At 46.2% G+C, this 25,620-nt stretch overlaps 1 long non-coding RNA gene across 9 annotated transcripts in view; it reads left to right on the forward strand.

Moving 5' to 3' along the window:
• The window catches only part of LOC141098481 (uncharacterized), an 86,311-nt gene extending 61,483 nt beyond the window's left edge, over nucleotides 1–24,828 (forward strand). For 8 of the 9 annotated variants that reach the window (XR_012234254.1, XR_012234253.1, XR_012234259.1 and 5 more), the window contains 3 exons: nucleotides 180–16,807; nucleotides 17,127–17,290; nucleotides 18,171–24,828. This is a non-coding gene — a long non-coding RNA (uncharacterized lncRNA). The remainder of the gene's footprint in view (nucleotides 1–179; nucleotides 16,808–17,126; nucleotides 17,291–18,170) is intronic. The other variant, XR_012234258.1, reaches the window with a different exon arrangement.
• Nucleotides 24,829–25,620: the final 792 nt, after the last annotated feature.

Below are 25,620 nucleotides of genomic sequence, written 5' to 3' on the forward strand. Positions count from 1 at the left end.
ACCACGTTCCTTCATGTTTCTTATCTACCGCGTTATCTCTCAGTTTCACGTGTTTGATGTCTCCACATCTTTCTAAATAATTCTAGTGCTTATATTCCATGCTCTCTGGATACTATGTGTATATATTTTGTATAAAGTTTACAATTTTTTGATATTTTTATGTATGTATTTTATTACAGCGACTTTGTGATAAAGGCCGATGTGGCCGAAACGTCGTTTGATGTCGCTTCCTCACTGTCAAGCAATAAATTTACTTCACATTAAGTACAATCAGCATGTGCAGTGACTATACATTTTTTATCTATAATATATAACTGACAGGAGCCCGTACAGTCTGTATCTATAATAATATATACCTGACAGGAGCCCGTACAGTCTGTATCTACAGTAATATATACCTGACAGGAGCCTGTACAGTCTATATCTACAGTAATATATACCTGACAGGAGCCCATACAGTCTATATCTACAATAATATATACCTGACAGGAGCCCGTACAGTCTGTATCTATAATAATATATACCTGACAGGAGCCCGTACAGTCTGTATCTACAGTAATATATACCTGACAGGAGCCATACAGTCTATATCTACAATAATATATACCTGACAGGAGCCCATACAGTCTATATCTACAATAATATATACCTGACAGGAGCCCATACAGTCTGTATTTACAATAATAAATAACTTCCTCTTCTGTATGTCTGGGACAAATGTCACAAGACAATGCTATCATGAGTTAACATCAGCTCCCCAGACTGGGTAGCAGGTAATTTCCGCCAACTAGTTATGAGGTTCAAACTGTGAATATGTATCTGTGCTCATATAGGGTGTATATGAGTATATAGCAGTATATAAGAGTACATAAGTATATAGCCTATAGCAGGCAAGTGAGATCTAGATGAAATACATATATATTTCCATAACAATCCCCCCTTAGATATCACTTGCCCTAAAATCCTGCTCCTGGCCCAAAGCGCTGTAACTCTTTTATGCTGCCAGTGGACTGACATATGCCAAGCGCATACATCCTCCTCTGTACAGACTTTTCACAAATGGGCGGTCAGGAGATCTGTCCCTAACGGGGGTTTGGTGCAATGTGATCATAGTCTCTTAGTTAGCAGTCTATGCAATCAGTGCGTGTGTATTCTCTATCAGGTAGGTAATTTATTCAGTCAGGTAGGTTATCCACAGCATCATTCCAGCTCAGGTGTATCTTCTGGTATGAGGGTTTTCCTGCAATGCGATGCGTGGATCCAGGTGGGAGTTTTGGTGACGTCAGCACTTGGAGAAGGCCCATCGAATCTGGGCTTGAGTGCTTCTCTTTACGGACTTTTTCCACCAACACTCAACAGTCTCCTGACTTCAGGGCGTGCATACCAGGCACCGAATCTGGACCTGGCAATGAAGGAGAAAACGAGAATGGACATTAGCAAAATTTTTTATAAATTCAATTACACATGCAAACAAAGTATCAATTTGCACAGTCAACTGCTAAGTAAAGAATACCCCTACATTGGGTTTTTGACCCAAAGTTTCATATTGGTGACAGCTTTTTCCGAGCCTATGGGAGTGTCTAATGCCAGGGTTTGTCTGTGCCTTGGGCAAATTTTTAGCATGCTGCTCTTAAGTGTCCCACCTAGTCTATGGTGTGGGAAGTGTTAGGCCTATATCTAACCCTACTGCTGATCAGGTCTCTTGTGTCAGGTTTGCTGTGTATGTGGGTCCCTGATCACTTGCTATCGCTTCTGGAACCCTGCACACTATTTTTGAGAGTAGCTTCTTTGCAGTAGTCTTCGCCAACTGGTTCCTTACTGGGAAGTCTTCAGGCCAGATGGCGTGGGGGAACTTTTCCCGCTTGTCCGATGTTGGATTTGTAGGAGGCCAGGCAGCTGCTGGGAATTTTGGCTGTTAAGGTGAGAGTCCAGTCTAATCAGGTCATTCATCCTGTGTTTTTAATTCTGTGCGGGGGCCATGTGCCCATTGTAGGGTCCACACTTTGAGGTAGACTGGGTCTGTCTTGAGATAGACATTTTGAGGTAGACAGGTTTCTTGGAGCCCAGTGCTTTTGCCCTACAGCATCCAGCTTTCCTTCTCCTCCTTCTGAGTGTGATCCTGCTACTTCTTGTACAGGTTTCGGGAAGTCATTTTGTCAGGTTTTCTCGTCTTCAGTCGTCATGTAGTCGCCGTCCGGCTCTACGACCTCTCCCATTTTCCATATTGTCTTCCTCTGGCTGCTTCTTTGGCTGCCACGTCTGCCATGTTGATGCCACGTGTCTCTACTGTGTTCAATTTTCCGTGTGCCTCGACCTTCAACACTGCCACCACATTTAGTGGTTGAAGAGCATCCAGCAGGTATCTGATGACTCCATGGTGCTTCACGGTCGACCCGCTTGCTGTGATGAAATCTCTTGCAGCCCAGATGGGTCCGAAGTCGGGTGCTATGCCATGCGAGTACCTGGAAGTTTTGTTCTTCGCAATCTGGCAGGCCTTTCGTCAGCTCTTAGTTCTGCTTCTTGGGCTCTTTGGCTGACAAACTTCTGGACCATAGGATGTCTTGATTGCTGGTCACTGCACAGCCTGTGTGGAACCTTCCTTCATCATTTGCAAAACTGGAGCCATCTACGGTATCTTGCAGATTTTTTCATCTGAGGGTCTGTATCCGCATCCCCCCTTGGGAGTGGAAGTAGAGACAGGTAACGGCTGAGAGCACTGAAGAGTGGTGGAGAGAAGCCTTGTCAGGAGGGCATGTCCTGCAGATATTGTTTTCATGCAGGAGGCCCCCCCCCTTGCAACTGGATCCTGGCTGGCTGAGAGGTAGTCTAGAGGACTCTGATTTTCCTCCGCGGGGTCTGTTTTAGGACTGTCCAGTAGCATGACCTTCTCCATCTTTGTCCTTCCTTTTCTGTTTGTCAAAGACGGGATGGCTTCTCGTCAGGGAGGCCTAGAGCTGGCGCAGGCACTATGAAGTCTTTCAGTTTCCTGTACGAGACGAAGGCTGCAATGCGTTGATGCAATTGTACAGAGGCTTCATTAAGCCGGGAGCACCAGGGGACCAAGTTCTGCAGTACGAGACTAGACCAAGGAAGGCCTGCATCTTCGGAGTTGTTGAGGGAGCCATCTTCTCCTCCGCGGTCCACCGGTCATCTGTCAAGTGTTTCGTCTAGTGGGCGATACAGTGTCTTCAGGACCTTGCTTTTGACACCACTGGACTCTGTTTTTGCAGAACTTACGTTGCTCCTCCACCAGGCAGAGTAGAGGAGACATGGAAAGCGCTGTGCAGGTAGCGGTGTCGATGACTTCTGCATGCTCCGCAATCCAGTTGACGGGGATGGAGGACAATGCTCTGGCGAGCTGTGAAAAGCTGTTCTGAGCCCTCTTGGGCATCACTGTCCATTTATTCTGCACCTCCCCTTGTGCGTTCTCAGGAACTGGTCGTCCAGGTGAGGGGGAACATTGAGGGGAGCTTCGGGCAGATCCATTTTCGTGAGCACCGTTGTTGTGGCTGGCACGTTTGTCAGCAGAGTGTGTAGATCTGGCACAACTGGGGTTTCAAACATGGTTGCTTCGCTCACAGCCCTCATGTTATGAACCATTCAATCCAGTCTGGTTCTCCTTTCACAGTCTTCTTCTTGATTGAGAAAAGCTGGGACTGCATGATTATTCCCGTGGGTGAGGTGGCTGAATCTGGCCTTGCTCTTCACAGTGCCATGAGTGACTCCCATCTTCTGGCACAGGGTCGGCAGGAAAACAAGCCGTTATACTTGGGTCCTCTTCATCAGAGGACCCTGCTCTCACAGGGGGTCTTTTTGCTGAGGCGTCTTCTTTACCACCCAGCAGCAGTTCCTTTCTCGCAGCTTGATCTCAGGTCTGCATTTGTTAATCAGTTTGGGGGGCTGAGTGGCTGTCTTCTGGTCCAGGGCCTGGATTAACTTCAGGGAGCACCTTCAGAATCTTGTCCAAGATGATCCTCTGGCGCTGGAGCCAGAAGCAGTGCAGCCATTTCACGAAGCGGGTATGGTCCCTCTGGGTTGGGAGTTTTCCTGGCCCATGCCAAAGTTCTTAGGCTGTTTCTTGAACAGCAGTTCCACTTAGACCTCCAGTTGGTCAGAGGCAGTTTAGCTCTGGGTGATGAGCAGCAGACACTGGGCCTTCTGAGTGTCTCGGGTTCCAGACTTGGGTGACACCCGCACTGGCGCAACTTGAAGTCTCCCTTGGGCCATAGGCTTCCGGGTGTTATATACAGCACCTCCTTGGTTAGGCTTGCACCAGTTGTTCGAGCGAGGCTCTTGTAGGGCCACCAGCATGGGCATGATTGATTCTTCTTGGGTCTGGGGTGGAGAAGAGGTCAAGGTCACATCTTCATGGGACACTTTGGTCACCTTCAGTTCCTGCAGTAGGTCTGCTCTCATCAGGTGTGGTGGGCAGGTCTCCACCATAAACTGTAACAGGATGGAGTGTCCTGGCTGTGTCCACATGCTCAGGGGCCTGCAAGATGGGGAACGTCTGTCTTGACCTTCAGCCCCCATACAAGACACAGAGTGCTCTGATAGACTGGTGGGGTCGGGGATTTTCACTTCTGACTTCACCAGTGTCCACAAGGAAAGATATGACAGCCCCCAGTGATTTGAGGTATTGGGTCCGCTGACGGGGTTTCACATGTCAGGGGCGTGACGTCTGGCGGACCTGGTTTGCCTCTGTCCTATGGACAGGGTTCGTCACTGTCTTCTGTGTTTCTTTCTTGGCCTATTCCTCTGCGCGATGACCTGGGTTGCCGGGGTGCTGTGCACTGGTTCCGGAAATGGCCAAGGTTGCCACAGTTGAAACACCTGACAGGTCTCCTGTCCCTGCAGGGTGGTTGCTCCTCCTCGTCAGTGGCCACCATAGGAGGGACTGTCCTCCGCACTCCTAGGAGGGACTCAATTCTTCTGGCTACTGCGAGCAGGACATCTACTGCTATTGACCTGTACTCAGGCCTGGCCACTATCAGTAGTTTCTTGATTGGTTCTCTTAGTCCATGCACAAAGGCCTGTGCCAACATTTGTCCGTGTATCTGTTCATGAATAGTGAAGCCTAAAATTTGGAATACTTGCCTCACTCTGCCATGAAACTCGTCTACAGACTCTGTCTCGGCTTGGCTCATGTTATGCAGGCTGAGTGCATGTCTAGCTTTGGCCCACTCTCTGAGCTGTTCAATTAGCTTTGATCCTGATTCCCAGGAATGCACATCTAATTCTGATGGAAGCTTGAAGTGTTCCTTCATGATTGGCCAGAATGTTTCACCTGCTTTTATCTCCATTATGGACCAGAGATCACTCCATGTTGCAGCATATGTCTGCTGGCTCTGCTGCATTCTTCGGTAAAATGGCATGGGGTCCATATCTGGGTCTGGCAGAATTCTTAGAATACTGAACACCTGACTAGGGGTGCAGGGCACATAGTGTAAGAGTTCTGGCTCTATCTGCCCCTGCCTACTTGGTGTCTGAGTTTCCCCTAGTACTATGCAGCATAATCTCCTCTTTATATTCATCAGAGGAGGAAACGTGCCATTGTGTGATTGTCTTGTGTGTGGGCAGCACTCCCCCCCCCCCCCCTCTGAGACTGTAGCTCCATCTGGCACATAGGAACTTCAGTCTCAAACTTAATAGGTGCAGTCTCTGATGACCCACACCTCCCTTCTGCTAGCTGTTGTATCAGGAGGGCAGCTGTGTTGTTATGTGTGGGGAGTGATTCACTTTCTTCTCCCGGTGTCATAGCTGTCTTTTTAGAGAGGGTGCCCTGTGGAAATAGGGACACCTCATTGGATCTGACACTGGGCCAGCTGGTAACGATGAACTGAAAGGTGGGTGGGGGGGGGAGAGAGAGAGAAGCAGGGGAGGGTGGAGGAGAAATTTGGAATAGGAGGAGAGTGGGGAGTAGACAAAAGAGGGGGAGAGAGTGAAGATGAGAGGGAGGAGAGATGGGTGTTGGTGAGGAAGGTGGAGGGAGGAGAGATGGGAGAGATAGGTGGAGATGAAGAAGATAGAGGAGGGAGAGAGAGAGATGGTGAGGGAGGATGAGGTATAGGAGGAGAAACAGATGAGAGAGTGGAGGTGGGAGTGAGAATAGCGGAGATAGAGGGAGGAGAGAAGTGAGAGGGATGGGAGGAGGGAAGAGGAGGGAGAGAGAAGATGGTGGGGGGAGCGACCTGCTTCCCCCCTTCTGTCATCACAGAAGGCATTCTTAGACCTGTGGTCCCTCTCAGATGGCACAGATTAGAATGCCACTGAAATCACTTTTTGTACACGTAAAAAATAATCCTTTCCTATTCACACAATCTGTTAGCACCTTCTACGCTGTAAAATCCGCTGTCACTTTAAGAAATGCAGACGGCAATTCAGCTTCACTAGCTACTTCCCTTTTTTCCTTTCAATACATTAAACCATGCTACAGCTTTGAAGAAAACTGTTCTTGCAAAACCACATACTGTCTGTTTTAAAAACGGAAAAAAGTGATCAAAACTTTAAAAACTTTGCAACCCCTTTTAACTTGCTTAAAAAGGAAGGAAAAACAAAACAAAAATATTTAGTAAAAACTTCAAAAGCAGTGGAAACAAAATGGAAAATCAAAATTGACATGAGAACACAGGAATAAGCAAAAGCAGGTAAAAATTCTCTTTTTAACAAAAAAAACTGAAAGAAAGAAGTGAAAACCAAACCTGATAAAATGTCACAAAAAGGTGGAAGAAAACTAAATGAGATAAAAAGGGAAAAATGATTTTCTTTCTCTTTCTAACAAAATAAAAGGAAAAATCTCTATGAGTAGTGAAAACCAAAAAGACTCATAACAAAACTTAAAAATGGAGAAAAAAAAACAAAAGAAAAAGGGAAAAATGATCAGGGAGTAAAAGATTTTTAAAAAGAAAAATCAAAACGTTGATAAAACTTAAAAACCACTCCGAAAAAATTAAAGATCAATACAAGTACACTTCCAACAATAAAAAGTGTTAATGTAGAATGCAGGCACCCAACTTCCTCTTTCTATGCCTGCGTCTCAGTGAAATCCTCTGAGACAATGGAAACCAAAAAGCAGACTGTGAATACAGTGATATACTCAACAAGACCCAGCTTTCCCGAAAATTCTCACATTATAGTAACAAGAATAAAAATCTCCACCAAAAATGCTAAATAAAACATAAAATAGGGAGAAGCAGAGTACAAAATATGACAATATGAAAAATATGTATATCTCAGGGGCACACCCTGTAGGCAAAAGGAGGAAGTGTACAAAAAAAAAAAAACTTTTTCTGCTCCAGATCTTTGTGGAAAACTGCAGTGAAAAAATAGGTTGATGCACATATAGACGTCCGGGGAGAGATCGAAGCCCTTGTTTTGTGACTTGTATGTCAAACAGCTGCTGGTAACCGATAACTGCCAACCACACTCGGTGCACTGTGCTCGGTGACCCGGGAATGTTTACCACGCTGTATCGGACGTCCTGCCTGGCTCGTCCGTAACAGGAATGTGATAAATCCCACGAAATTGCCACCACCTGATACCTGGGCCAGCTTCTCCTGTCCTTCCCTGTGACCAGGTGTGTTGGAGGCAATTTGTCAAATGGTGTGGCTTGCAATATCTCCCCTAAGCTAACACCACTGTGTGCCTGGCGTGGGCGCTGTTGTCCCTTCCTATGCACGGGTGTTTGTTGTGATAGCTTGATGTGAGATTCGCCTTGTGATAACTCTGTAAGACCCCACCACCTGTCCCTGGGCAAGGCTTCTCCTGTCCTCCCCGTGTCCAGGTGTATTTGTGAGGATCTATCTGAGCGAGTCAAACTCCCCTGTTATCAGTTTTCCAGCAGCCACAAGCACAAATCAGTCACCGTGTTTCCACCAGCTCTCTCCCAGATCCAGATACAACACAGGACCACAGCAGACACTTTGCTCATCCCAGGGTTTGGATAAGAGCGTGGACTTTTTTACACTACCTGGGTTTGGTGACCACACTGACCGGCTAGAGTTGCTGACCCGGACTGGGCACAGGGAACATTCAGGTAAGATAACTAGATTTTCTTACCTTACTTATGGAGTTGCGCAAATCTCCGTTCCCATGAGCCAAGGCCTTGGCCAGCACCTCTGTCCTCTCCGGTCAGCAGGATCCCCGTGCGTTTTCGTCCACAGCCCCGCATCTGGGGTGCCAAAATTGTTATGGAAATTTGATTGATTAGGTAGATATACCCTTGTGCGTGCTGTGGCCTGTCCTAATTAGACAGTCTTATTGAGTGCTCAAGGAAAGAAAGATGCCAAATCTAGTTAGCAGCAATCCTTTCCAGCAAAACTCTGAAAGTTTATTGAATATACTTGGTTTTATCAGTTCGTACAAAGGAGTGGATACTCATTAACATAAAGGCTGAACTTCTTATCTAATTGGTCAGTTTAAATACATGAACATATATGGGTGTCCGACCTAAGGTGACTTAAGCATCAGATGATATACTGCCCCTTGTGTTACAATGTCAGCAAGACAATATCAGCTTGGACCATCTGGCCTAACTTCCTCTTCTGTATGTCTGGGACAAATGTCACAAGACAATGCTATCATGAGTTAACATCAGCTCCCCAGACTGGGTAGCAGGTCATTTCCACCAACTAGTTACGAGGTTCAAACTGAATATGTATCTGTGCTCATATAGGGTGTATATGAGTATATAGCAGTATATAAGAGTACATAAGTATATAGCCTATAGCAGGCAAGTGCGATCTAGATGAAATACATATACATATATATTTCCATAACAATATATACTGACAGGAGCCCGTACAGTCTATATCTTCAATAATATATACCTGACAGGAGCCCGTACAGTCTGTATCTACAGTAATATATACCAGACAGGAGCCCATACAGTCTATATCTACTATAATATATACGTGACAGGAGCCCATACAGTCTATATCTACAGTAATATATTAAAAACACACATGTGACATGCACAAATGTGAACACGTCGATCAGACAATGCTCACACCACCCACTAACTGAGATACAACAAGAAAACACAGAATGACAGATTTGCAAAAATACTCTGCAATAAAAAATGGCAGTAATCAGCAAGTGCTGGATAACAAATACAGGGTATTTAGTTGATACTTTTTTGCGCAAAAAAATGTACACCAAGCTGCTCCACCACATCAAGGCAACCCCTATCGAAGCAGTCCCTATCTAATGTATTAAAAACCTGAACATGTGAACAGTGTCTAATATGAACAGGATTCAAACAGGCTGCTCCCTAGTATGGGCTTGTGGTCTGAGACAGCTCTTATGTGCACATCACACAAGAGAGGGGTGGGGTCTCCCAAACCATGCTAAGGAAAAAAAACAGATTATATACCTGTAATATATACCTGACAGGAGCCTGTACAGTCTATATCTACAATAATATATACCTGACAGGAGCTCGTACAGTCCATATCTACAATAATATATACCTGATAGGAGCCCATACCGTCCATATCTACAATAATATATACCTGATAGGAGCTCATACAGTCTATATCTACAATAATATACACCTGACAGGAGCCATACAGTCTGTATCTACAATAATATATACCTGACAGGAGCCCGTACAGTCTGTATCTACAATAAAATATACCTGACCCTAGCCCATACAGTCTATATCTACAATAATATATACCTGACAGGAGCCCGTTCAGTCTATATCTACAATAATATATACCTGACAGGAGCCCATACAGTCTGTATCTACAATAATATATACCTGACAGCAGCCTGTACAGTATATCTCTACAATAATATATACCTGACAGGAGCCCGTACAGTCTGTATCTACAATAATATATACCTGACAGGAGCCCGTACAGTCTGTATAATAATATATACCTGACAGGACCCCTTACAGTCTATATCTACAATAATATATACCTGACAGGAGCCCATACAGTCTATATCTACAATAATATATACCTGACAGGATCCCGTACAGTCTGTATCTACAATAATATATACCTGACAGGAGCCCGTACAGTTTGTATCTACAATAATATATACCTGACAGGAGCCCATAGTGTTTATATCTACAGTAATATATACCTGACAGGAGCCCATACAGTCTGTATCTACAATAATATATACCTGACCGGAGCCCATACAGTCTGTATCAACAATAATATATACCTGACAGGAGCACGTACAGTCTGTATCTACAATAATATATACCTGGATGGAGCCCATAGTCTATATCTACAATAATATATACCTGACAGGAGCCCATACAGTCTGTATCTACAATAATATATACCTGACAGGAGCCCATACAGTCTGTATCAACAATAATATATACCTGACAGGAGCACGTACAGTCTGTATCTACAATAATATATACCTGGATGGAGCCCATAGTCTATATCTACAATAATATATACCTGACAGGAGCCCGTGCAGTCTATATCTACAATAATATATACCTGACAGGAGCCCGTACAGTCTAGCATCTTCAGTAGTGAGCCGGCTAGACTGTATGGGCTGCAGTTAGGACCTGGAAGGAGCCCATATATTCGGCTGGCTTTAATAATTTATACCTTGAAGAAGCACATACATTCTCGTGTCATGTATGGGCTGCAGTCAGGGCCAGGCAGCAGCCCATAATGTCTGCTATCTTCAAGAATATATACCTGGAAGGAGCCCATACAGTCTAGCATCTTCAGTCGTGAGCCGGCTAGACTGTATGGGCTGCAGTTAGGACCTGGAAGGAGCCCATGCAGTCTAGCATCTTCAGTAGTGAGCCAGCTAGACTGTATGGGCTGCAGTTAGGACCTGGAAGGAGCCCATATATTCGGCTGGCTTTAATAATTTATACCTTGAAGGAGCACATACATTCTAATGTCATGTATGGGCTGCAGTCAGGGTCTGGCAGCAGCCCATAATGTCTGCTATCTTCAAGAATATATACCTGGAAGGAGCCCATACAGTCTAGCACCTTCAGTAGTGAGCCAACTAGACTGTATGGGCTGCAGTCTGGCACCTGGAAGGAGCCCTGTAATGTAAAATGTCTGTAAGATCTGTATGTTAAAGTAAAGTATGATGTTTCTAGTACCTTCTAGAAATCTCCCATTTCACTCTACTGAGGACATTGCAGCCTGTCACAAGCTTGCAGCATCCTCCTTCCCCCCTCCTCTTTTCGCCCACAGCTTACACACACAGACCAGTGCCCCCCTGCTTGCAGCTCTGTGAAATCTGAACTCACACCGAGGAATTCTTCCCTCCCCTCCCCCTGCAAGGGATGTTATTTAAGCTGAGTGAAAAAGAATGTCTTTGTTTGAACCATGTGGGACAAGCATATGAATGAGAGATATTAAAAGAAGCCTAGCGCAGGCTCCGGTCATGACAGAAAAATGAAACTGACATTTCTGTGATCTGGGCGGACCCAGCTTCCCTACGGTGGCTCTTGCAGAATCCTAATCTCTCCAGAACCTGAGGTATGGATTGCTCCCAAACGGAGTGTCCTAAGTATGCCATGCTTGGTGTCTTCGGATTCTATTCAGTAAATCACAAACTGATGCCCTATGTGTGTTGGTACGGGGTTTTCTCGTTTAGATATAGTTATTCTAAGTTTTGTAGCCAAATCCTAACTTGGAGAGAGGGAGGTTGGACCTCACCAGACCACCCATTTTGTGAGGTCACAGACCCTAGGCTATAGGCATTCCCTACCAAATTCCAGTCAGTTGGAGCTGTGTTTTCATGCTGACAAGATGTGCAGATGTCTTGGGACGTCTGGCCCCTCCCCCAAGCCACATGGGTTGCCTAAAGAATAATATGCAACTGTAAGTGTAATTTCTTTCTGTCTTTTAATCCCTTTATGTTATATTTGTATTTGTACATATTTTATGTCTCAACTTTATAGCAACTTGTATCTGTATAATCACTGCCCTTTTGGGAATAAATTATAAAAATCTATTAGTTTGCCTCCATGCTCTAAGAAACTAACTATGTGCCTTTTTTAGATAATCACTACTAATTTGAGGGGTTTGCCACGGACCCTCTTAATTAACTCTTTGATTAAGTAAAGCATGGCTGGTGGCAGCATGGTGTGTACGGCTGGCTAGGCTAGCTGACAGTACGGAAGGGTCTTACATACTGAATGAGGGGCTGCGGCCACAGCATAGATAATTCCCTTACTGCAGTAGTCTAGTGGCCCGTGCACAACAAGCAGCCCATCCGGCGACTAATTTTCCTAGGTGCAGTTCCCTGACTGACCTGAGGGTAAGGGGGCGCCGGAGAGCTGCGAGTTCCAAAGTGGAACTGAGAAAGTGGGATATACATAAATCCCCGCAGTTCTTGGAAGGTTGTTAGCAGTGATAGGGCATCCAAAATACCCCCCTGTGGTAAAATTTTAGAGCAAGATTAGTTTGCTGTATTTTGTCACGTGATGCCGGTGGTGGGATAACTAAGATAAGCCCCCACTGTGCCTGTGATAGCCATGTGCCGGCAGTGCGTCACGTCCCTCCGTCCGCTGACAAGCCCGTGTCAGTGGTGGGATCGTGACCTATTGGTGGCACAGGGTCCGCTGTCCGTCACAATTTGGCGGCAGCGGTCCGCAGTTCCTAACATATTGGTGGCAGTGGTGGGCTGTTCGTTACATACTGGTGGCAGCGTTGGGATAATCCTAGAGCATTAGTGATTTGGTTTGAGCAATCATTCCTCTCACTAAAAGCCTGCACGGTTCCTGCGGGAATCCTGCATCATAGGTTTTGGAGAACAGACTCAGTGGTTACTAGTCCTGAGACATTTTTGTGTACTTGCAAGTATTCCCTCCCTTTCTCTTCGTTTTTCTTTTCTATCTTTTATTTGGCAACCAAGGCGGCAAAAGGAGAACCCTAGTACAGACAGCAGAAAAAGGAAAACCTTGCTTCAGTATGCACGTACCGAGGCATTGACGCCACAAGCAAAACCAGAGATCAATTGATTGCGGCTCTGGTGCAGCTGGACAACACCCAGGGTCCAGCGGATGCAGAAGTTGGCCCAAGTGACAATGGGGCTGCAGCAGAGGCTCAACTCCTGAGCGCTGGCCCCACATTCAACCAGAGCATGCTGGACCCCTACCTGCAAGCGGCCTTGGACGCACTCCCTGCCGAAGACTGCGAGGGACATCTGCCGCTGATCCAGCAAGCTCGGGAGAGAGCGGAGCAGTGAGCCGAGCGAGAGAGAGCGGAGCAGCGAGCCGAAAGAGAGGCTGAGAGAGCCGAGCGCCAGGCACAGAGGGCCCATGAACTGGAGGTGCTCCAGCGGGGGGTGGAATGCCCCCACAGCCCGAAGCAGTGAGCCCAGCAGCGTCCAGACTCCTAAACCCCGGCCAGAGCATTTTCCCGTGATGGAAAAGGACGGGCACTTGGACACGTTTCTGCGAGCCTTTGAGAAAGCCTGCAGACAGTACCAGCTGCCTAGAGACCAATGGGCAAGGTACTTGACCCCAGGGCTAAAAGGCAAAGCACTGGAGGCGTTTGCTTCTCTTCGGTCAGAAGACGACGACTATGATGCCATCAAGCAGGCTCTGATCGCCAAATACCGGCTGACACCTGAGGTATACCGAAAGAATTTCCGGAACCTCCAACGTGGCCCACACGATAGCTATAGTGATGTGGTGCAAGGACTCAGGACCCACTTTGACCAGTGCATCCATTGATTCCTTTGAGCAGCTACGGGACCTGATGATCAAAGACCAGTTCCTGCATCTCTGCCCAGCTGAGGTTCGACAGTTCATCCTGGACCACGAACCAACGAACGCGGACAAAGCTGCGCAGATCGCCGACAACTAAAGAACCCCCCAGCCAAGGCCTCTGGGCCCAACGCCTCTGTTCTTTTGGTGGGAGGTGTGGTTGGGAGGATTGACAACAACATTCAACCTGTCCAGGTGGGGGCCCGTCTTGCTACCTGTAGCGGATGAGGGTTCACTCAGCCCTGGTGTCCTTGAGGCCTGCCTCAAGGACACCAGGGCTGAGTGAACCCTCATCCGTCCTGGACTGGCGACCCCTGAAGAGTTTGTTGAGGGGGAAACCCTGACTGTCACCGGGATCGGGGGTACCCGCTGTCCCTTGCCAGTGGCCCGGGTATTCCTTGATTGGGGTGCTGGGAGCGGGGTAAGGGAAGTGGGAGTGTCTGAAAATCTGCCCACTGATGTTTTATTGGGGACTGACTTGGGGAGGATGGTTGCCTACTACGTCCCTGACAATCCTCCCCAACCTGATAATAAGGGTAACGTTAACCCTGATGATGATGATGGGAAACTGAATTTGTTACCTGCTAATGACGTTATGAGTAATGATGCAACTAACAACCATTCTTTTCCCAGGAATGATGCTGATGGTGATGTAAATGTACCAAAGAAACCTGATAACCATTCTTTTCCTAGGAATGATGATGATGATGATGATGTATCTGTGCTGACTGAACCTGTTAACCCTTTCTTTGAAACGGTAGATGTGTCCACAGGTACCGAAGAGCTCAGTCCCGTCACTCTGCGGAGTGAGACGGCTGAGGAACCCCTGGCAGGAGCAAGCAACAGTGCTCAGGGAAATGGGGAAGTGCATGGGGACCATGAGGAAGGTAATGCCATGCAACTGACCAGTGCCACCAAGGAAGGTAACTGGCCCATAAGTAGCACTGCTCCTTGAGTGTTGGGGTAGATGGGGAGGTAGGGCCCATAGCAGCGCCGATTGGTGGGTCTGTAGAAATCCCCAGGGAGACAGCATACATAGCCGCTGTCACACGCAGTCAGAGGGCCCAGATCGCAGGTAGCGCACTGCCTTCTGGACCCTCTTCTGCTACAGGAGTGACTGAACCAGAGGTGAACCCAGAGCCGGTTCCAGAGGGTCCCAGAAAGGAAGGGTCCCTGACGTCACTTCTGGCAGCCTCCAGCAAGGAGTTCCAGGCTGCTCTGCACTCAGATGCCAGCCTGGATAAATTGAGACACCTCGCCGAGATGCCCACCTCCGAGCCTGATAAGGAGAGGGTGTTCTGGGAACGAGGAAGGTACTGGGAGACAGTACCCGGAGATTCCAAAAAGGAGTGGTTGAGGGAAAGACAGCTAGTCGTCCCCTTACAGTTTAGAACTGAGTTGTTGCGGATTGCCCATGAGATTCCACTCGCTGGACACTTGGGGATCAGCAAAACAAAGGCACGGCTGTCTCAACACTTCTATTGGCCCTAGATGGGGACAGATGTAACACAATACTGCCGCTCCTGTGACACCTGTCAAAAGGTGGGTAAGGCGGGGCCTGCTCTTAAGGCTCCCCTTATTCCTTTGCCGGTAATAGAGGAGCCTTTCCAGAGAATCGCGGTGGACATTGTAGGCCCGCTGGCCGTCCCCAGCAGCTCTGGAAAGTGATACATTCTCACCGTGGTAGACTACGCTACCCGGTACCCAGAGGCAGTGGCTCTGTCTTCAACCAGGGCAGATAAGGTGGCTGACGCACTGGTGACCATCTTTTCAAGGGTAGGATTTCCCAGGGAGATGCTTACCAATCAAGGGACCCAATTCATGTCTCGCCTAATGGAGGCTCTCTGTAAGAAAATGCAGGTGAAGCACCTGGTATCGAGTGCGTATCACCCACAGACTAATGGTTTGTGTGAACGCTTCAACGGTACCCTCAAATAGATGCTCCGCATGCTGGTTGAGACCCAAGGGCGCGACTGGGAGCGGAACCTCCCACACCTGCTGTTCGCTTACAGAGACGTTCCGCAGCCCTCAACCGGGTTCTCCCCCTTCGAGCTCCTGTATGGCAGGTGAGTCCGGGGACCCCTTGGGTTGATAAGAGAATCCTGGGAAGATGAGCCAAACCCCACAGAAGTGTCCATCGTGAATTATGTCATGCACTTCCGTGACAAGATGCAGACCTTGACGCAGTTGGTGCATGACAACATGGGGAAAAATTGCAAGAGGCGGAGGGCACAGCTGGGAATATTGTGGGTTCACCAAGGATGTACAAGAGAAAACTATGCAAGTATAAAGGAAAGAGGTACATCCATAAAGGGGAACTCCAGCACAAAATAACGTAGAAAAAGTACACATTTTATTGGTTACATGTACACAACACTGCAAGATAAAAACATTTAAAACACACAAAAAGCATGTCACAGTTATGCAATACTAACATAGTGACTCTCCCATTTGAAATACCCCTATTTCATGTTAATTACGTAGATGTAGGTATAGGTGTAGCAGGCTACTGGACAAACAACTGAAGCACTTAATATGTGAGCACTAACCATACTAAGATAAAGAAAGGGCCTACAAATAAAAGGCAGTACATTATACACAGCACCATGCAAAGTAGAGGATATAAAAAAATGCCAATTAATCAAGACAGCTAACAATGTTAAACTGGTCAATGGGGAATCAATAACCCCTAAGTAGAAAAAGGCAAAAAGAACTCTTTGCATATCTAGAGATGAAATGCTGGGCAGAAAAGTTACCCAAAAATGATACCAGCAACCTGTGGGGTATACCATGGAGGGGAAGCACACTCCACGCGTATCGCCACGTCCTGTGTGGCTTTCTCAAGGGAGGATAAAGCGCTAGGAGTGTACACACATGTCACCATTATATATACAAGAAACACCTGATACATTGTGATTTCTTTAGGTTCGTTTGTCCAAGATACTTCCCATCTTATTCGACAACTCCAGGATTTATCGGTACCACAGAACACTATCCTTGTGACGATGGATGTGGAATCCCCATATACCTGCATTGGGCACACTTTGGGAATCGAAGCAGTCTCGTACTTCCTGAACCAGCGTTTTACAGGTGATCGTCGACATCATTCTTTTCTATTGGATTTATTGCACTTTGTGCTTTCCAATAGTTACTTCACTTTTGACCGGGCCTTTTACAAGCAAATCTCTGGCACTGCCATGGGGGCGCGCTTGTGCTCCTTCTTATTCCAACCTTTTTTTGGGGTGGTGGGAAGAGACACAGGTGCGCCCAATGAAAGCTTTTCAAAACAATATTTTTCGTTGCTTCAGATATATCGACGACATTCTGGTTCTCTGGCTCGGCTCAAAGGCAGAATGTCTATCTTTTGTGGATCTCCTTAATAGTAATCACTTGAACATCTCCTTAACAGTTTCTGTGTCGGACGTATCAGTCGATTTTTTGGACTTGAAAATCGGCACTGAGATATGGACCAAGCTCTTCCGCAAATCCACTGCGACGAACAGCCTTCTGCACTTTTCAAGTTTTCATCCCCGTCACCTAAGGAACAACATACCGAAAGGACAATTCCTGCGGGTAAGGCGTAATTGCAGTAGTGATCAAGATTTCCGTAAGGAGTCCAGAGAATTGTCACGTTGCTTCATGGATAGGGGGTATCCACGTAGGGTTATTTCTAAAGCTTTCCAAAGTTCACTTGTGGGCGACAGGTCATCCCTTTTACAACCTAAATCTCGGGATACAGCTGGCACTATCAATTTAATCACACCATATAACAACCAATGGCGTGAGATTCATAAAGTGTTGGCTAAACATTGGGGGATTTTACTTAATGAACCCAACTTGAAACCCGTTTTTATCTGACAAACCTAAAATGGTTGCCAAGAGAGCAAAAAATCTTAAGGATTTTCTGACCACCAGTCACTTCAAGAGACCCACACTTAAAATTGGCTCAGGCCATTGTTTAATTGGTTCTTACCCTTGTGGGAATTGTACCATTTGCCCGTTTATGGTTGCCTCAGATTTAGTGACTCTGTCTTCCCAGGAGAAATCAAGCTCAAGCATTATTCGAATTGCAGGTCTAAGAATGTTATCTATGTTCTAATCTGCGCTTGTCCAAAGATTTATGTAGGTCAAACGGGCCAAGAATTAAGATGTAGATTACAGCAGCATGTCTCTAATATTTATAAAGCAAAGACAGATCGAGAAAAGGGTAAGCCTATTTCTTCGGTGGCAAACCATTTTCTTGAGTATCATGCTAGCAGATATCATAATATGCGGGTCTTGGTTGTGGATCAAGTTCTGGGCAACATTCGTGGTGGAAATCTTACAAAAGAGCTGCTCCGAAGAGAGTCACGATGGATTTATAATCTAAGGAGTTCAGCCCCAGAAGGCCTTAATGAAGAACTCTTGTTCACTGGGTTCTATGGTTAATCCGTGTTATTCTTTCTTTTTGTAGGGTTCCTTTGGCTACCAATACCATATCCCCAATCTGAGATGTTTATGGATTTGCTCAGTGATGGAATTTCCAGCCAATTATTTGTTCACCAGGATACCGCATCCTCTGACATCCAACTCCAGTTGTCCCTAGTTTATCCAGCGCCTTCCATCGTGGACAGTTTCAACAGCGAGTTTTCTTATTTTAAACCCATATTGGATTCTGGACTTTTTTTTTCACATTTTGTCCGCTTTGTGACATGACATGTTTACCCTTTGAGTTCCTCCAGGCTGCCCAGGCCCCCATGAGTTTTACTTCTTGTATTTCATTATGCCTTGATATTTGTTTAGTGGCTTAATTAGGGATTTCTCCTAATCTTGGAGTTTTTCTCTATATTTATTGATTTTTAGATGTCTGTTGGCATCTTGGTGCTTCATTATTCACAGCACCATATTATTGTCTTTAAAGGTATCTCTTTGGGTATTGATACTCACCAATTATATCATTAGTTCTTAATTCAGTGTGTGGTCTTACTATTGAACTTGTGGTTCTGTCATTTGTTCACATCGTCAATATTGTCATATGATCATAATGGGCTCTTTTTTTGGAATTTGCTTTGGAATTAAAAATATTGTGCAGAATACCATACCTCATACAATCTTCTTTTTACAAATGCACATAATGGAACCCCTTGTACATCATATATGTGTCTTTTCCAAGTTTGCAGTCGTGTGGTTACTATATTATTCAGGGGCTTTGTCTTGGTAACGCGTCATTTGGTGGCTCATGGTTCAGTGTTGCCATCTCTTTTCTTCTCATAAAATACTTTCATTTTTCTTTTAGGAAGATTTATAATATGACATTCTCTGTGGGTGCAGAAATATCTACCATCATTATGCTTCAAACCCTTTACTTATCTAACTCATTACACGGACAAGATAGCTGTTGCTATACTGCGCATGCCCAAATGTTTTGTTTATGGTTGCCAAGCGGTGCCATAAAAGGATTCTGTTTTTTTACTTTGACTCCACATCAGACCGCTGGTGTTATCTTGTGCATACTACTCAGCCATTTACAACCTTTTTTCTTTGTTGAAAAATATGGACAAAATGGCCGTTGCCATACTGTGCGCGCGCTATTGCATTTAAAGGCGCCCACAATGTGTCATCTCACTTGGACTCTTGATAAAAATGGTTTCTGTCATGCTGTATGTGTTTAGGAATATCTACCATGTTGATATAACAACCTCACTTCACTGTTTCAAAATGCGGATAAGATGGCTGTTGACGTTTTGCGCATGTGCAAATGTTTTTGATACATCCATTAAGCGGTGTTTCCATTTTTGTTACTAAATGGTCACTATTCATTCATTCACTTTGACCCTTGAAGAGTGTTATTGTTACTTTGGGTATGTGCAGAAAGATTCATTATTTCTTTGTTGTAACAATCTTATCTGTCTGCTTTTATATGTGGACCAAATGGTCATTATATCACTGCGCATGCCCAAATTTATCACATACATGGCTATTAAGCGACATTTCTATCTTGTTTTACAAACTGACTTTGTCTATCCAGTATGGTTTCTCATAAGACAATTGTTGTAACTCTTGTGCGTGTGCAGCAATATTCAGTGACAACAGTATTTATTTGTTATTATTATTATTATTATTATTATTATTATTATTATTATTATTATTATTATTATTTTTGCTGTGCATAACTTTATTTGTCTGTTGAGAATATGGACAAGATGGCCGCCGCCGTATCGTGCATGCGCAAATGCATCTAATAGAGTTTTTATGTGTGCAAACAACTTTATTTACATGCCTTAAATGTCGACAAGATGGCCACCGCTATACGGCACTTCCCCTTCTCATAGGTCAGGACTTTATTTGTCTGTGGAGAAACATGGACAAGATGGCCGCCGTTATATTGCGCATGCGCAAATGTATCCAATTGTGTCCTCCATGTGTGCAAATAACTTTACTCACATGCCTAGAACGCTGACAAGATGGCCGCCGTTATGCTGCGTCTCTTTGCCTCATAGGTCAGTTTTTCTTATTTAATTAATCACGTATCAGGTGTTTCTTGTATATATAATGGTGACATGCGTGTACACTCCTAGCGCTTTATCCTCCCTTGAGAAAGCCACACAGGACGTGGCGATACGCGTGGGGTGTGCTTCCCCTCCATGGTATACCCCGCAGGTTACTGGTATCATTTTTGGGTCACTTTTCTGCCCAGCATTTCATCTCTAGATATGCAAAGAGTTCTTTTTGCCTTTTTTCTACTTAGGGGTTATTGATTCCCCATTGACCAGTTTAACATTGTTAGCTGTCTTGATTAATTGGCATTTTTTTATATCCTCTACTTTGCATGGTGCTGTGTATAATGTGCTGCCTTTTATTTGTAGGCCCTTTCTTCATCTTAGTATGGTTAGTGCTCACATATTAAGGGTATGTGCACACGTTGCAGAAAATTTCTGCACAAAAACCTGAATCCCTTCCCAGAAACCGCACCTATTTTTCCGCGGCGTTTTTTGCGCGTTTTTTTGATGCGTTTTTTACCGCAGCGGTTTCTAAAAGCATGGGAGAAGCCTAAACTGCGGAAAAAAATGCAAAATTAATGTGCATGCTGCGGTTTTTACCGCGATGTGGTTTTTTCGCGGTAAAAAAACGCATCAATGAGCACAAAAAGTGCAAAATGCATAGAAATGACTGTGCACCTTATTTTTAGCGGTTTTATAGTGAAAACCGCGGTAAAAACTGCTAAAAAAAACGCTGTGTGTGAACACAGCCTTAGCGCTTCAGTTGTTTGTCCAGTAGCCTGCTACACCTATACCTACATCTATGTAATTAACATGAAAGAGGGGTATTTCAAATGGGAGAGTCACTATGTTAGTATTGCATAACTGTGACATGCTTTTTGTGTGTTTTAAATGTTTTTATCTTGCAGTGTTGTGTACATGTAACCATTAAAATTTGTGTACTTTTTCTACGTTATTTTGTGCTGGAGTTCCCCTTTATGGATGTATCTCTTTCCTTTATACTTGCATGGTGCATGACAACATGACGCAGGCTCCAGCTGACCAGAAGCACTGGTACGACCAGAACGCCCGGGAGCGGACCTACCAGGTGGGTCAAAAGGTGTGGGTGCTGGCCCTCGTACCAACGGATAAGCTTCAGGCAGCCTGGGAAGGCCCATACGTCGTCCACCAACAGCTCAACCCGGTCACCTACGTGGTCACGCTTGACCATGCTCGGGGTAGGCGCAAGGCCTTTCATGTCAGTATGCTGAAGACGCACCACGAACGTGAAGCTTGCGTCCTACCAGTCTGCAACCTGCCCGAGGATGGGGAGGAAGATCCCCTCCTGGACATGCTGGCCCAAGCCAAGGCCAATGGGTCCATTGAGGACATGGAGATAAGTGGTTTGCTAACCGTATCCCAGCGGTCGCAGTTGGTGGAAGCTCTGGAACCCTTCCGGCCGTGTTCACCAACCGACCTGGGAGGACGGAGTTAGCGGTTCGTGAGGTGGACACCGGGAATCACGCCCCACTACGGCCAACACCTTATCGGATCTCTGAGGAGGTGCAACAGGTCATGCGCCAAGAGATCAATGAGATGTTAAGGCTGAGGGTGATTCGACAGTCGTCAAAAAGCACGTGGGCTTCACCTGTAGTCCTCGTGCCTAAAAAGGATCGAACCACCTGGTTCTGCGTGGACTACAGGGGGCTCAATGCCATCACAACCTCTGATGCCCTCCCGATGCTGCACATCGAGGATCTGCTTGAGCGGTTGTCAAAAGCAAGGTACATATCCATCATGGATCTGAGTTGGGGATACTGGCAGATTCCCCTGAGCCCTGAGGTGCAGGAGAAATCCGCCTTTATCACCCCCTTTGGACTGTACGAGTCCACGGTCATGCCCTTCGGCATGAAAAATGCCCCTGCCACTTTCCAGCCGATGGTCAACCACCTGCTTCGGGGACTGGAGGAGTATACGGTAGCGTACTTGGACGACATCGCCATCTTCAGTTCCACTTGGGAGGAACACCTTCAGCATCTCCAGGAGGTGCTCAAGCGTCTTCACCAGGCAGGCCTAACTGTTGTGAGCTCATCTGTTCATTCACCTTTTGTGTCCGAGGATCTCCCTCTTTTGGTGAAGGAAGGTAGTGAGGCTGATTTGGATGAAAGAAACCAACCACCTGATCAGGTGGATTGTGATTGGGGATCAGGAACTTCAGACTGGATATAAGGCAGCCGGCGCCCTTCTGAGTGGCTGGTGATTTCTCTGCTGGATTCTTGGAGACCAGTCAGATTCCTGCTTCCCAAAGATAAGTTTTTGCTCTGCTATTGAATGTATTAGTTTTGGTTTTGTTTACCTTGTTTTTTGAGTTCAGCCATCCCCGGCTGGGGGGTGTGCTGGATTCTTATTCCTTGATCAGTGTTCTCTTTTGCTCTGCTTTCAGAATATTCTGAGTGCTGATATAGGGTTTGAAGTCTAGTGACTTCAGGGTCCTTTTTGCTTATCAGTTGTGTTGGTAATAGTTTTAGCAGGGTTTTCTCGGATTGCAGACAGCAGCTTTTCTGTCCTGTCCTTTTTAGTTAGCTTGGGCCCCATCGTTTGCTCTACCTATCTTTCTATCTGTGTTAGTGTTTTCATCTTGTTTCACCGTCATTATATGTTGGGGGCTGCCTATTGCTTTGGGGTCTGCTCTGGGGTAGTCAGTTTTTCCCTTTTCTCTCTTTAGGCTTATTTAGCTCTCCGGCTGTGACGAGGTGTCTAGGATCACCGTAGGAACACTCCACGGCTACTGTTAGTTGTGTGATAAGATTACGGGTCTGCAATCCGCTAGTTTCCAACCTCTCTGATTTTCTGGGCTGAGCTTGTGTTTTGTTTTTTCCTCCTCGGTGACTCAATCATAACACCTGACTATCAAGCCGGGAAAGTGCCAGATGGGCATGAGCGAGGTCCACTACTTGGGACACCGGGTAGGTGGGGGTTACATGAGTCCGGAGCCAGAAAAGGTGGACGCAATCGCGTCCTGGCCCACCCAGGACCAAGAAACAGGTGAAGTCCTTCTTGGGCACTGCAGGGTACTATAGGCGGTTTGTTCAAGACTATAGCGCCCTTGCAAAACCCTTGACTGACCTCACCAAGCAGAGGCTACCCCAAACAGTCAACTGGACCGATGACTGTGAGGCGGCCTTCCAAGCTTTGAAAGCAGCCCTGTGCAACTCTCCAGTGTTGAGAGCAGTCGACAGCAGTCGCCCGCTTCTGGTACAGACCGATGCCAGCGAGTTTGGCCTCGGTGCTGTGCTCAGCCAGGTCGACTCGGGGAACCTGGAGCACCCCGTGTTGTACCTGAGCCGGAAACTTTTTCAGAGGGAAGTGGCATACTCGATCATCGAGAAGGAGTGTCTGGCCATGGTGTGGGCACTGCAACGTTTGCAGCCCTACCTGTACGGGTGCACCTTCACGGTGGTAACCGACCACAACCCTCTGAACTGGTTGCACACAGTGTCCGGAACCAATGGAAGGTTGCTCCGCTGGAGCCTTGCCCTTCAACAGTACGACTTTACTGTACAACACAAAAAGGGCAGTGAACATGGCAATGCCGATGGGTTTTCCCGCCGGGGCGAACCCTCTGAGGTGCGCATGGCCGATTACCGAGAGGTAATGCCTCCATAGCGCCCTCTAAAAGGGGAGGTGTAACGTAAAATGTCTGTAAGATCTGTATGTTAAAGTAAAGTATGATGTTTCTAGAACCTTCTAGAAATCTCCCATTTCACTCTACTGAGGACATTGTAGCCTGTCACAAGCTTGCAGCATCCTCCTTCCCCCTCCTCTTTTCGCCCACAGCTTACACACACACACACACACACACACACACACACACACACACACACACACACACACAGAGACCAGTGCCTCCCTGCTTGCAGCTCTGTGAAATCTGAACTCACACCGAGGAATTCTTCCCTCCCCTCCCCCTGCAAGGGATGTTAATTAAGCGGAGTGAAAAAGAATGTCTTTGTTTGAACCATGTGGGGCAAGCATATGAATGAGAGATATTAAAAGAAGCCTAGCGCAGGCTCCGGTCATGACAGAAAAATGAAACGGACATTTCTTTGATCTGCGCGGACCTGGCTTCCCTACGGTGGGTCTTGCAAAATCCTAATCTCTCCAGAACCTGAGATATGGATTGCTACAAAACGGAGTATCCTAAGTATGGCATGCTTGGTGTCTTCGGCTTCTATTCAGTAAATCACAAACAATGATGCCCTATGTGTGTTGGTACGGGCTTTTCTCATTTAGATATAGTTATTCTAAGTTTTGTAGCCAAATCCTAACTTGGAGAGAGGGAGGTTGTACCTCACCAGACCGCCCATTTTGTGAGGTCACAGACCCTAGGCTATAGGTATTCCCTACCAAATTCCAGTCAGTTGGAGCTGTGTTTTCATGCTGACAAGATGTGCAGATGTCTTGGGACGTCTGACCCCTCCCCCAAGCCACATGGGTTGCCTAACAAACAATATGCAACTGTAAGTGTAATTTCTTTCTGTCTTTTAATCCCTTTATGTTATATTTGTATTTGTACATATTTTATGTCTCAACTTTATTGCAACTTTTATCTGTATAATCACTGCCCTTTTGGGAATAAATGATAAAAATCTATTAGTTTGCCTCCATGCTCTAAGAAATGAACTATGCGCTTTTTTAGATAATCGCTACTAATTTGAGGGGTTTGCCGTGGACCCTCTTAATTAACTCTTTGATTAAGTAAAGCGTGGCTGGTGGCAGCATGGTGTGCACGGCTGGCTAGGTCTTATGAGGGGCTGCGGCCACAGCATTGATAATTCCCTTACTGCAGTAGTCTAGTGACCCGTGCATAACAAACAACCTGTCCGGTGACTAATTATCCTAGGTGCAGTTCCCTGACTGACCTGAGGGTAAGGGGGTCACCGGAGAGCTGCGAGTTCCAAAGTGGAACTGAGAAAGTGGGATATACATAAATCCCCGCAGTTCTTGGAAGGTTGTTAGCAGTGATAGGGCATCCAAAATACCCCCCTGCGGTAAATTGTTAGAGCAAGATTAACTTACTGTATTTTGTTACGCGGTGCCGGTGGTGGGATAACTAAGATAAGCCCCCACTGTGCCTGTGATAGCCGTGTGCTGGCAGTGCGTCACGTCCTTCCGTCCACTGACAAACCCGTGTCGGTGGTGGGATCGTGACCTATTTGTGGCACAGGGTCCGCTGTCCGTCACAATTTGGCTGCAGCGGTCCGCCGCTCCTCACATATTGGTGGCAGCAGTGGGCTGTTCGTCACAAGACCATACAGTCTAGCATCTTCAGTAGTGAGCGGGCTAGACTGTATGGGCTGCAGTTAGGACCTGGAAGGAGCCCATACAGTCTAGGCTCAACCAAGTGGGCAGTGGGAAAGCCGCAGTAGTCACCGCCTTCGGATT

This window comes from Dendrobates tinctorius, unplaced genomic scaffold (genome assembly GCF_039654945.1).
Source record: "Dendrobates tinctorius isolate UK_male_01 unplaced genomic scaffold, ASM3965494v1 ptg000092l, whole genome shotgun sequence".
In the NCBI taxonomy this organism is placed as follows: Eukaryota; Metazoa; Chordata; class Amphibia; order Anura; family Dendrobatidae; genus Dendrobates; species Dendrobates tinctorius.